We start from the raw sequence: 9,753 nt of genomic DNA, 5'->3' as shown, positions 1-9,753 counted from the left end.
ACGTCTCTTCATCATTTTTCTCTTTCATCACTGTGATCTCCTCTATTCTCCCCCTTTTCTCTGCCTCTCTGCAGCTCCCTTTGTCTCCCCCACTCCTCCTCATTTCTCCTCTCAATCTCCAGTGCACTGGTCTCTGTAAGTGTCATCAACTGCTCTGCTCTGACCTCAGGGCTGAGCCCAAGGTTCAAAGCGAATGCCTTTCGAATGTCAAACCGATCGGAAGTATTGGAATTCTGAGGAGCTCAAGTTGTCTGTTACCTCCTTAAACCTCAAAATGCCTCTCTTTCTCTTTAACTCCTTATCGTTTTTTTCTCCTTATGTCTTTATCTCCTTATCCATCCACCTTGCATATCTGTCCTGCAGGGAACGTCTAGGTTTAGTTTAGTAAGATTTCCCACACAGTCGGACCACCAGGGTGGAAATAATAAAAAAAAAGTTTGAAGAAACATTTCAGTTTTTGACCAAACGTCACTTTACAAACAAGTCCAAAAAAAAAAAAGATGTCCAGATGAAAATGTAGCTGTTGAACATAACTCATCAAAAATAATAAGAAGCTTGGCCTTTTATTTTATTTTCATCTATTCTGTCCAAAGAGAGGCGTGCAGTGGTAGGACTCTCGAACTGTCGTCCCTAATTTGGTTTTCTATGTAAATATAATACATTTATAATATAACACATTTCTCCATTATGTCCTTGTTACATGTAATTATTCCAGACTTAGTGTAAAATCTGTCAGATGCACTGAGACAAAAATGCCTTTTGTAAATTTGGTCTGAATGGACTTCATTAAAATAAAGCCTGATTTAATAAGGTTTTATTTTTGTGTCAATAGTAAAAATTCTATAGAAAACCACCACTCATCTTGGGAATGGCAATTCCAATCTTTTTTTTTTTATTTGTTGTATGCTCATACTACGTACAGTTTTGTTTTGTTTTTAGTCGAATTGGACAATCAAACATCTCAGTGCTTTTTAATTGGACCTCTTGTCCTTCACACGGACACTTTCCTGGACAAAACATTCTCCTCTCTGTCTGCAGAGTTGGAGCCGTGGAATTGTCCTGAGAGCGATCGCGTCAGTCGTACATTCACCACGAGTGTTTCACTCTCAAATGAAATAATGGATGGAGACCCTTCATAATTAATGGGGACGCCGCGTGTTAACAAAGCATGTGGAGATAGATTTGAATGAAATATTACTGTCATTACATCTCAATGATTAAAATGGAAAATTGGGGGTCGGGGTCTTTGTCTAGATTCAAAAGGTTACGCAGCTGCAACTGCAACGTCTACATAAAATACACACACAGACCCACACACACAATTACACCTCCAGGCTTGAATGACGGTTGTTAGGTGAAATCACGGTGGATTGTTTTTGTGTTAAATGGCAGGATCAGTTTGTATTTACAAACCTACGTCAATGCTGTAAATGTCACGTCAGAACCAACGCTGACTTTGCCAAGAAGACAATGTAAATAACATTAAGTTTGATTAAAAAAGCTCAGGTCTTTTTTTTACAGTTAGCCCAGCTTCTATGTACGCTGCATGGGCACAGTTACAGTTCATCAGCCCTAGGGCAGCGAACCAGTTCACCACTTAGAAGTGTCTCTGCTTTTTACACTGGGAGCTTAACAGACATGTTCTAACTCCTAACCTTGTGCCTGTGTCGTTTGCTAAGACTTGCACGGTAATTTTTTTCTATATGGTCTAATGGTCAGGTTTTATTGCTTTTACCCAGGCAGCCCAGGTTCGACTCCCGGTTGAAGTGACTGGTAATTGATAATAAATAAAATACAGATAAAAATATTTTTTCAACTAATTTTTGTTCGTTTTGAAATGATAATTAAAAACACCGCACGCCATTTTAAACAACTGCATCCTTTCATGAGTCTTAAATGTTTCTGGGGTCGCCAGAAATCTGTGATGTCAAAAAGGGGTCACAACCCCAAATAGATCGGTCTATGTAGACCTTGAAGGGAGTGCAGCCTGTGGACGAGGAATTCTTCTCTGGTTCCACATTGTACTCTATGTTGCTGCTCAGTTATATGAACGCCATGTTAGCCCTGAAGGCTGATTTAATCTCAGTGTTCAATGACGATGTTTCTTTAACCACATCAACAGGCAGAATCAATAGCTAACGCGTTCACAAACACCATCTACCTGAGGAAACAAACCTCCAACAACTAAACATTCAAAGAAATCCAACAGCAGTGACTTTCAAACAAACCGTATTTTTCCAGTTAAATTCCTCCTTTTTACAGCGCCCTAACATTCCATTCTACACACCCGCGGCTTATCTCATCTATCATTTAGTAAGAAACCAGTCAGATAAATTCGTGCCAACACCTACACAGGTGTCATAGATTAATCAGTTAAACCATAACTGGTGGTCAAGTCTTGGGTATACGACTTTTCTTAGAATGGTGATGTGTTCCATGGAAAGGCGTTCTGGTTGGGTCACACCAGGATTGGCATGTTACCAGTACTAAGAAAGGTGTCAATGGTAAAAAAAAAAAAGAAAAAAAAAAGAACTTACGTGCCTACCATAGCTGCTTCCCCCACAACCATCATAGTGAAGAGTGGAACCGTTTCAGATGTAAACAACAGCGTTTGTCTTTACGGCACATGTCGATGATATTTGAAAAGCCTTGTATTTTCCAAACATTTTTGTGTTGAATTAGTTTACCATGTCATGCCATGTTTAGTAGAAAACAACAACAACAACAACAAAGAAAACAGAGGCACTATTGTTAATTTCATTTTAAGATTTAGCTGAAAAAAGGTGAAAAATATCGATTAGGCCGTAGCAAAAAAAAAAAACAACAACCCTCAAACCAATGCTTTAATTGACAGACTAAAGATAGGCTTTACAGGATCATTGAATCCACAAAGTGCAAATTTAAAAAAACGGATCAAATTAGCTATAACGTACTGGAACTGTTAATCTTTTTTTTTTCTAAATTGTCATATTTAAAAAAGTATCTTGTTAGTCAGTGCTATCTGAATATTTTCCCACCTCTATTTTCTATTTTCCTGGTTTTGAATTTGCCTAAATGGTCAAAATAGAAGCTAACAATGACTCTTTATATATATATAAAAAAAACTGAAAGCTTAGTCGGGAAGTTTGATGTTAGATTAGAGGATTATTTACAGTTCATTTCATAATAATTTTGACCTTTTCATTCAAAGTAAGAACATCTAAGCCTTAGAAACAAAGCTTTTAAAAACTCTTAGAAAAAACGTGTGTATGCAAATATCATGGTCTTTTCAATAGATGCAACAAGCAAATCGACAGTAGGAGTACAAAAGGCAGAACTACAGTACTGGCCTCGTGGGAATGTAGAAAGTGTTTGACTAACAACGAGTCTGACTAGCCTTAAACGCACACATGCCTGTGCTAACAGTCAAACAGCTATGGTTTATGGTACTGTATATACAGTACTGCAATATCCATTTAGTTAAATAAATGTTATGTACGCTGTGTTGAATCAGTGTGTCAATAAAATGCCTGCTCGTAGCTTTCTTTGGAACATTTATATCCACCTGTTGTGACAAACAGGTTCAGCATGTGAACTCACACACGCACTCGTGCAATGGCCCGGCAGTGATTAAATTGAGCAGGATTTTCAACCAGTCACTATCTTAAATCTTCATATACAAAGGACAAAGACGGGCTGTGCGTTCTAGTCCAATTATAGAACACCACCATTATATAGCACAAGTGCTGCTCCACCCGCACTCCCTGTGTGCTTCCTAAAATAGTGTTTAATGAGCGTACGCTGGGGTGCACCCATACTCCCTTCAAATACTTTCCTACTGCTGTTCAGTGTTTTATTCAATGTCAGGAATTATTTTAGCATCACAGACAAAGATGGGAGCAGTTACCGCCTTTTTTAATGAGACCTGTTGAACAAAACTGTGTTCACTTGTTCATCAAAACAGGGAAATCGTAAACAAACTCAAGCAGAAACGCAAAAAATTGGAGACGGCTAACAGTAGCAACCAAATTGCCAAATTAACTTCTCCAGCACGGTCAGAAGGCCCATGGTTTCAGCCATTATTGTTATTGTGCGGCGTTTAGCAGGGTTACACACACACACACACACTTGGCTGCACCTGCGCTTCTGATAAGACATCAGAGCGTTTCAGTTTATCGCTCTACTGAATATTTGGCAGAGAGGAAATGCTTACATAACTGCAGCTTTTACTTAGCATTTACCAGGAGGTCAGGTGACATGATGGTTGAAAAAATGAGAAAAACAAATTATTGACTGCGTGTGATCAACTGCCAAAACACGCACAACAATCAGTGCGATTTCCGACCCTTTTGCTGCTGTCACTCATGACATGGTAAGGGTTCCACGGGAAAATGACCTCAGACATTTGGAGCTGAGCCGCTTTACAGCTGAGGCTTTTTCAGGGCTTTTTTTTTTTTTTTAAAGTTCTGCCCTGATAAAAAAGATCTTTAAATTAGTACATAAAAAATCTTTCGGTGGAGTGGGCGAAGCACTAACTTTTCTTTTAGTAAAGGAGGGGAATGGGTGGAGAAGTCTTCTTCCTCTTCCTCTTCCTCCTACTACTACTAACCGTAATAACACTACTTTGGCTAATTTTTTTTTTTTTCTGGCTTGTACATGGATGTTGTTTTGGTAATCACTAATTTATTGCATATTGTATTATTCTCAGAAAATCTTCTGCTGTTGTTGCCTTTTTGTTTTATTTTCAATGAAGCATTAACTTTTAAGTTTGGACAAGGAGTTTTAAATAATTCAAACACAAAGGCCACAGCAGCTGAAGGTGTTCCTGGGCGTGAGCGACGTCCGTGAGTCAGACTGAGTCAAATGTCATCAACAGATGACTCACTGTAGTTAATTAAATTATATCACACAATTACAAGTGTATGACAGTACTACTGTACATGGCAGTACTGTACGGTAATCTTCAACCATCACGTGCCGTACTGCAACACCGACACAAACACACACATGCATTTTTCAGCTTCAGAAAGGAGGGAATGGCATTTCAAGTTTTAAAGTAACTGATGAATTGTTGTTGTAGTTTTGGTCTGTCTCTCTTACCTTAGACGGCTAAACTTTAAAGTTTTTAAAGCCCAATAAAAACTATAATCTAAAATATTACAAATGAAATAAATTATGACTTTTTATCATGAAGTTCCAAATACAATAGGGCTGATTTCAATTTATATTTGTGTCGCGGTGTCTTTTCTGAACCTCCACAAATGTTCTTGGCTGCAACGGTCTTTGCCACTAGTCAACTCAATGTTTACAGAGTGTGTTTTAGTTGATGCCCAATGGGCTTCACCACAGTGACAACAATACCTGTCCAGCCCCTTTCCCGGGAGCCCCCTCCTACTGTAAAATCACAGTTGTCATTAGTGATGTGCCTACAGCTCAGGTTACGGTGGGCGTGTGGGACTGCAACCGTCTGTAAATATATCTACGGAAATGTGAACAATGCGATCAATTAAATCTACTGCCTGGCTGGGCTGCCGTTAGTTTACCCCATGGTGTGACACAGTGGACGGTAGCAGCAGGGGCAACTCTACCTGGGCAACACCTTTACCTTAAAGTCAGTTCCGCCCGTCTCCACCCAGATGTAGATGGTTGGACACATGGATGATGAATCAAGTAGTTCTTCTGATGGAGTGACAATTGCTGTTCCCTGGACCCTAGATTGAACACATCACATCATACTTGAGAGTTAGAAAGTTATTCACAAATACTAAGCAACATATGTCTAACATTTTTGCCTGTCCGCTACAGCCACCATAGATTTGAATAGAAGTCCTAATGTTGGTGTGATATAAATCAACAGGTGTTTTTTGTGTGTAGAGACTAAGTCCTAATGTTGGTGTGATATAAATCACTATCACACAGACAATCAATTTTGACCGTGACGTGCTGCTGCCACTGCTGTGCCTCGTGGGCAGCCGGTGGATCTCACAGCAGGGGCTACAATAGCTGACCTGCCCCTTTCCTGAAGAGTGTCCCACCATAAAAATCACCATCATTATTTATGGACGGCCTACAGCTCCGTTTACTATCTGATGTTTTTAGTCCAAATACACTGTGAAATCCTGTGAAGACAATGTGGTGATGGCACCATTAAAACCTGGGTGCCAAAGTGTGCTTCACACCAGACGTCACAGTGTGAGACCAAACCTTTCCCCTGGGCCTTTCGGTCCTGGACTTCACATACCTAGCTACCTTATAGGATTTAAGGAGAGCTGCTGGGATAAACTAGACGGAAAATCCTCAGATATCTTGTTGCATAACTTCTTGGCCTGGTGCTTGGTTCAGAAGGATCCAGAAATAACTTCTAAATACCATTTTACCCAGGGCTAAATAATCTGGCAAGAAGATGAAGAATCAAGAAGAAGGAATACAAGTTGAGGTTTAAGATCAGTTACTAGTCCAATCGACGTTTTTGAAGCCATTATACGCTAAGTATATTTGCAAAAACTGGAATGGACCTTTTGGAAAAGAAGACGAAAAACACCTTAAATTATCATAAAGTCACTTTTGGCCCATGACCCACCATTTGGAAAACTACAATTGAACTTGACCTGTTCTATCCTTTACCTAATGGTCAATAGCACATTCACAGATACTGCTAAAAATATTACGTAACACTATTACCACCCTCGACTAATGTCAAGCCTCAACCCCCCCAACATATACATTTATTTCTGTGTTTTTTTTTTTATACTATTTCTTTTTTGTCTAAGTGCCTTTAAATCAAGTTGTTTTCCCCCAAATGTTGAAACTACTGATGATGTATAAATGTGCACTTTAAGTGACAACATATACATTTATTTCTGTGGGTTTTTTTTATACTATTTCTTTTTTGTCTAAGTGCCTTTAAATCAAGTTGTTTTATTTTTCTTTCCCATCGTCTAACTGCCTTGTTTGCCTTGCTTTTGTGATTAAAAAAAAACAATACGTTTCGTCGTTTGACTATGTCAGAAATGTGTGTTTGTGTACATGCCAGAACCTGCACTGGCATGTCTGTGTGTGTCTATCCGTGTGTGTGTGTCTGTGGTTCACGTGAGCTTGGCGTCCATCCGTCACCTGTTGCCCTGACTGTCTCCTGCTCTGGGAGAGGCCTCTCACTGAGGAATGCCTGTTGCCATTTAAGCTCCATTACTACCTGCTGCTGCCCCATTCTCCCTGCCCTCTATTGCCTGGGGTTCGTATTGGATAAGAGCCGTAAAGCCCCACGTTTCATGGGGCAGGGTTGAGTGTAATTGGAGGGAGGCAGGCCCCTCATTCCCAGCCCGGTGGGGGGCTACAATCACAGGCTTGCCTTAGCCTTTGGGCCTCCCCACCAGGCACTAAAGAGAGTCTAAAGAGGGCACTGCAGGGGATGATATCAAACACCTCCAGAGCCCCGCAAACAACACTGCAGGAGAGGGAACACACACACACACACACACACAGCCATTTATTGCAATAAACAACTATTTATTGCACTGAAGAGAGCATTGTGCTCAGTGAAGTCGCCATGCAAAAAGCTTGGTTTTGGAAATTACCCCCACTCCACCCCCCCATTCATCCTTGAATTTTCTTCTTTTGTTGTTTGTTTACATTGTTGCTGTTGAATGATAATGATTTAAAAGTAAATTCAGAAGCACGTTAAAAGAACCTTCTGTGTTCTATTTATTTCTGTGTTCTGAAGTGTTAAGTTAAAAGTGTTTAATTACAGTGTTTTGATTTAAAGACATTACTATCGAACTTTATACTTTCTTCTAAAATACTGAAACTATTTGCTCCTCTCTGCAGCTGTGGGTCACTCTGAGTTTATTTGTCGATGTTTTGTTGTCAACAGTGTCTAGAGATGCTTCTAAAAAAGTTAAATATCATCCCTACTCTCCCTGATGTCTGGATTATAATCCCTAGTGCTACACTGACATTTTTAACACCTCTTTGGCTGTTGGTGTTTCTCCTATTTATGGAGTAAAATGCAAATACTCAGTGCATAATTTGTTTAACCCTTCTGTTGTCCTCCGCGTTTGGTACACGCCCAGCGTCCTCGCAACGGCTTCGCATCTTGTCCCAGAATCACAGTACGGGGAAAAATTGGCACAAGCCGTGCAGCACACGCAAACACACACGCAAACACACGCAAACACAAAGGCATATTATCAGCCACCGGGTCACCTACACCCAAAACACAACACGATCCAAGGAAAAGTGATCTCTACAAAGAGACAAACTCAAAGGTTCAGGTTTAATCTCGGCCAGATCGTGACTGAAGCCTTAAACTTTTCCCCTCTGCATTTTCACACATAAGACGACTGTTAACAGAGTCAAAAAAAACAAAAAACAGAAGAGGCCACGACTCAGGATGTGTCGGGGAACTTGTCGAAAGAGAAGAAAGACGGTGCAAAATCCACAGCTAACCCTGGCAGTAATCTTTCATGCTGGAATCAAGCTGTGTAAAGAAGAGCTAAAGTAACACTGACATTACAAGAGGAACAATGTACAGTACATGGTGTCAGTGAGAGAGGGCAGGTTCCTGCTGTGCCTTAGCCTTTGGGCCTCCCCACCAGGCACTAAAGAGAGTCTAAAGAGGGCACTGCAGGGGATGATATCAAACACCTCCAGAGCCCCGCAAACAACACTGCAGGAGAGGGAACACACACACACACACACACACAGCCATTTATTGCAATAAACAACTATTTATTGCACTGAAGAGAGCATTGTGCTCAGTGAAGTCGCCATGCAAAAAGCTTGGTTTTGGAAATTACCCCCACTCCACCCCCCCATTCATCCTTGAATTTTCTTCTTTTGTTGTTTGTTTACATTGTTGCTGTTGAATGATAATGATTTAAAAGTAAATTCAGAAGCACGTTAAAAGAACCTTCTGTGTTCTATTTATTTCTGTGTTCTGAAGTGTTAAGTTAAAAGTGTTTAATTACAGTGTTTTGATTTAAAGACATTACTATCGAACTTTATACTTTCTTCTAAAATACTGAAAAGTTATGCTCCTCTCTGCAGCTGTGGGTCACTCTGAGTTTATTTGTCGATGTTTTGTTGTCAACAGTGTCTAGAGATGCTTCTAAAAAAGTTAAATATCATCCCTACTCTCCCTGATGTCTGGATTATAATCCCTAGTGCTACACTGACATTTTTAACACCTCTTTGGCTGTTGGTGTTTCTCCTATTTATGGAGTAAAATGCAAATACTCAGTGCATAATTTGTTTAACCCTTCTGTTGTCCTCCGCGTTTGGTACACGCCCAGCGTCCTCGCAACGGCTTCGCATCTTGTCCCAGAATCACAGTACGGGGAAAAATTGGCACAAGCCGTGCAGCACACGCAAACACACACGCAAACACACGCAAACACAAAGGCATATTATCAGCCACCGGCAAAAAACCACCCAGAACACAACACGATCCAAGGAAAAGTGATCTCTACAAAGAGACAAACTCAAAGGTTCAGGTTTAATCTCGGCCAGATCGTGACTGAAGCCTTAAACTTTTCCCCTCTGCATTTCCACACATAAGACGACTGTTAACAGAGTCAAAAAAAACAAAAAACAGAAGAGGCCACGACTCAGGATGTGTCGGGGAACTTGTCGAAAGAGAAGAAAGACGGTGCAAAATCCACAGCTAACCCTGGCAGTAATCTTTCATGCTGGAATCAAGCTGTGTAAAGAAGAGCTAAAGTAACACTGACATTACAACAGGAACAATGTACAGTACATGGTGTCAGTGAGAGAGGG

At 40.4% G+C, this 9,753-nt stretch overlaps 1 long non-coding RNA gene across 1 annotated transcript in view; it reads right to left on the bottom strand.

The window, feature by feature from the left end:
• Positions 1-582: 582 nt before the first annotated feature.
• Positions 583-9,753, bottom strand: part of LOC112488700 (uncharacterized) — a 22,225-nt gene continuing 13,054 nt past the window's right edge. The window contains exon 4 of the long non-coding RNA XR_003053064.1: positions 583-5,690. This is a non-coding gene — a long non-coding RNA (uncharacterized LOC112488700). The remainder of the gene's footprint in view (positions 5,691-9,753) is intronic.

Source organism: Cynoglossus semilaevis, chromosome 20 (genome assembly GCF_000523025.1).
Source record: "Cynoglossus semilaevis isolate Cse_v1.0 chromosome 20, Cse_v1.0, whole genome shotgun sequence".
NCBI lineage: Eukaryota > Metazoa > Chordata > Actinopteri > Pleuronectiformes > Cynoglossidae > Cynoglossus > Cynoglossus semilaevis.
The sequence above is the reverse complement of the archived record's forward strand: the minus strand, read 5'-3'. Positions and strand labels throughout refer to the sequence as shown.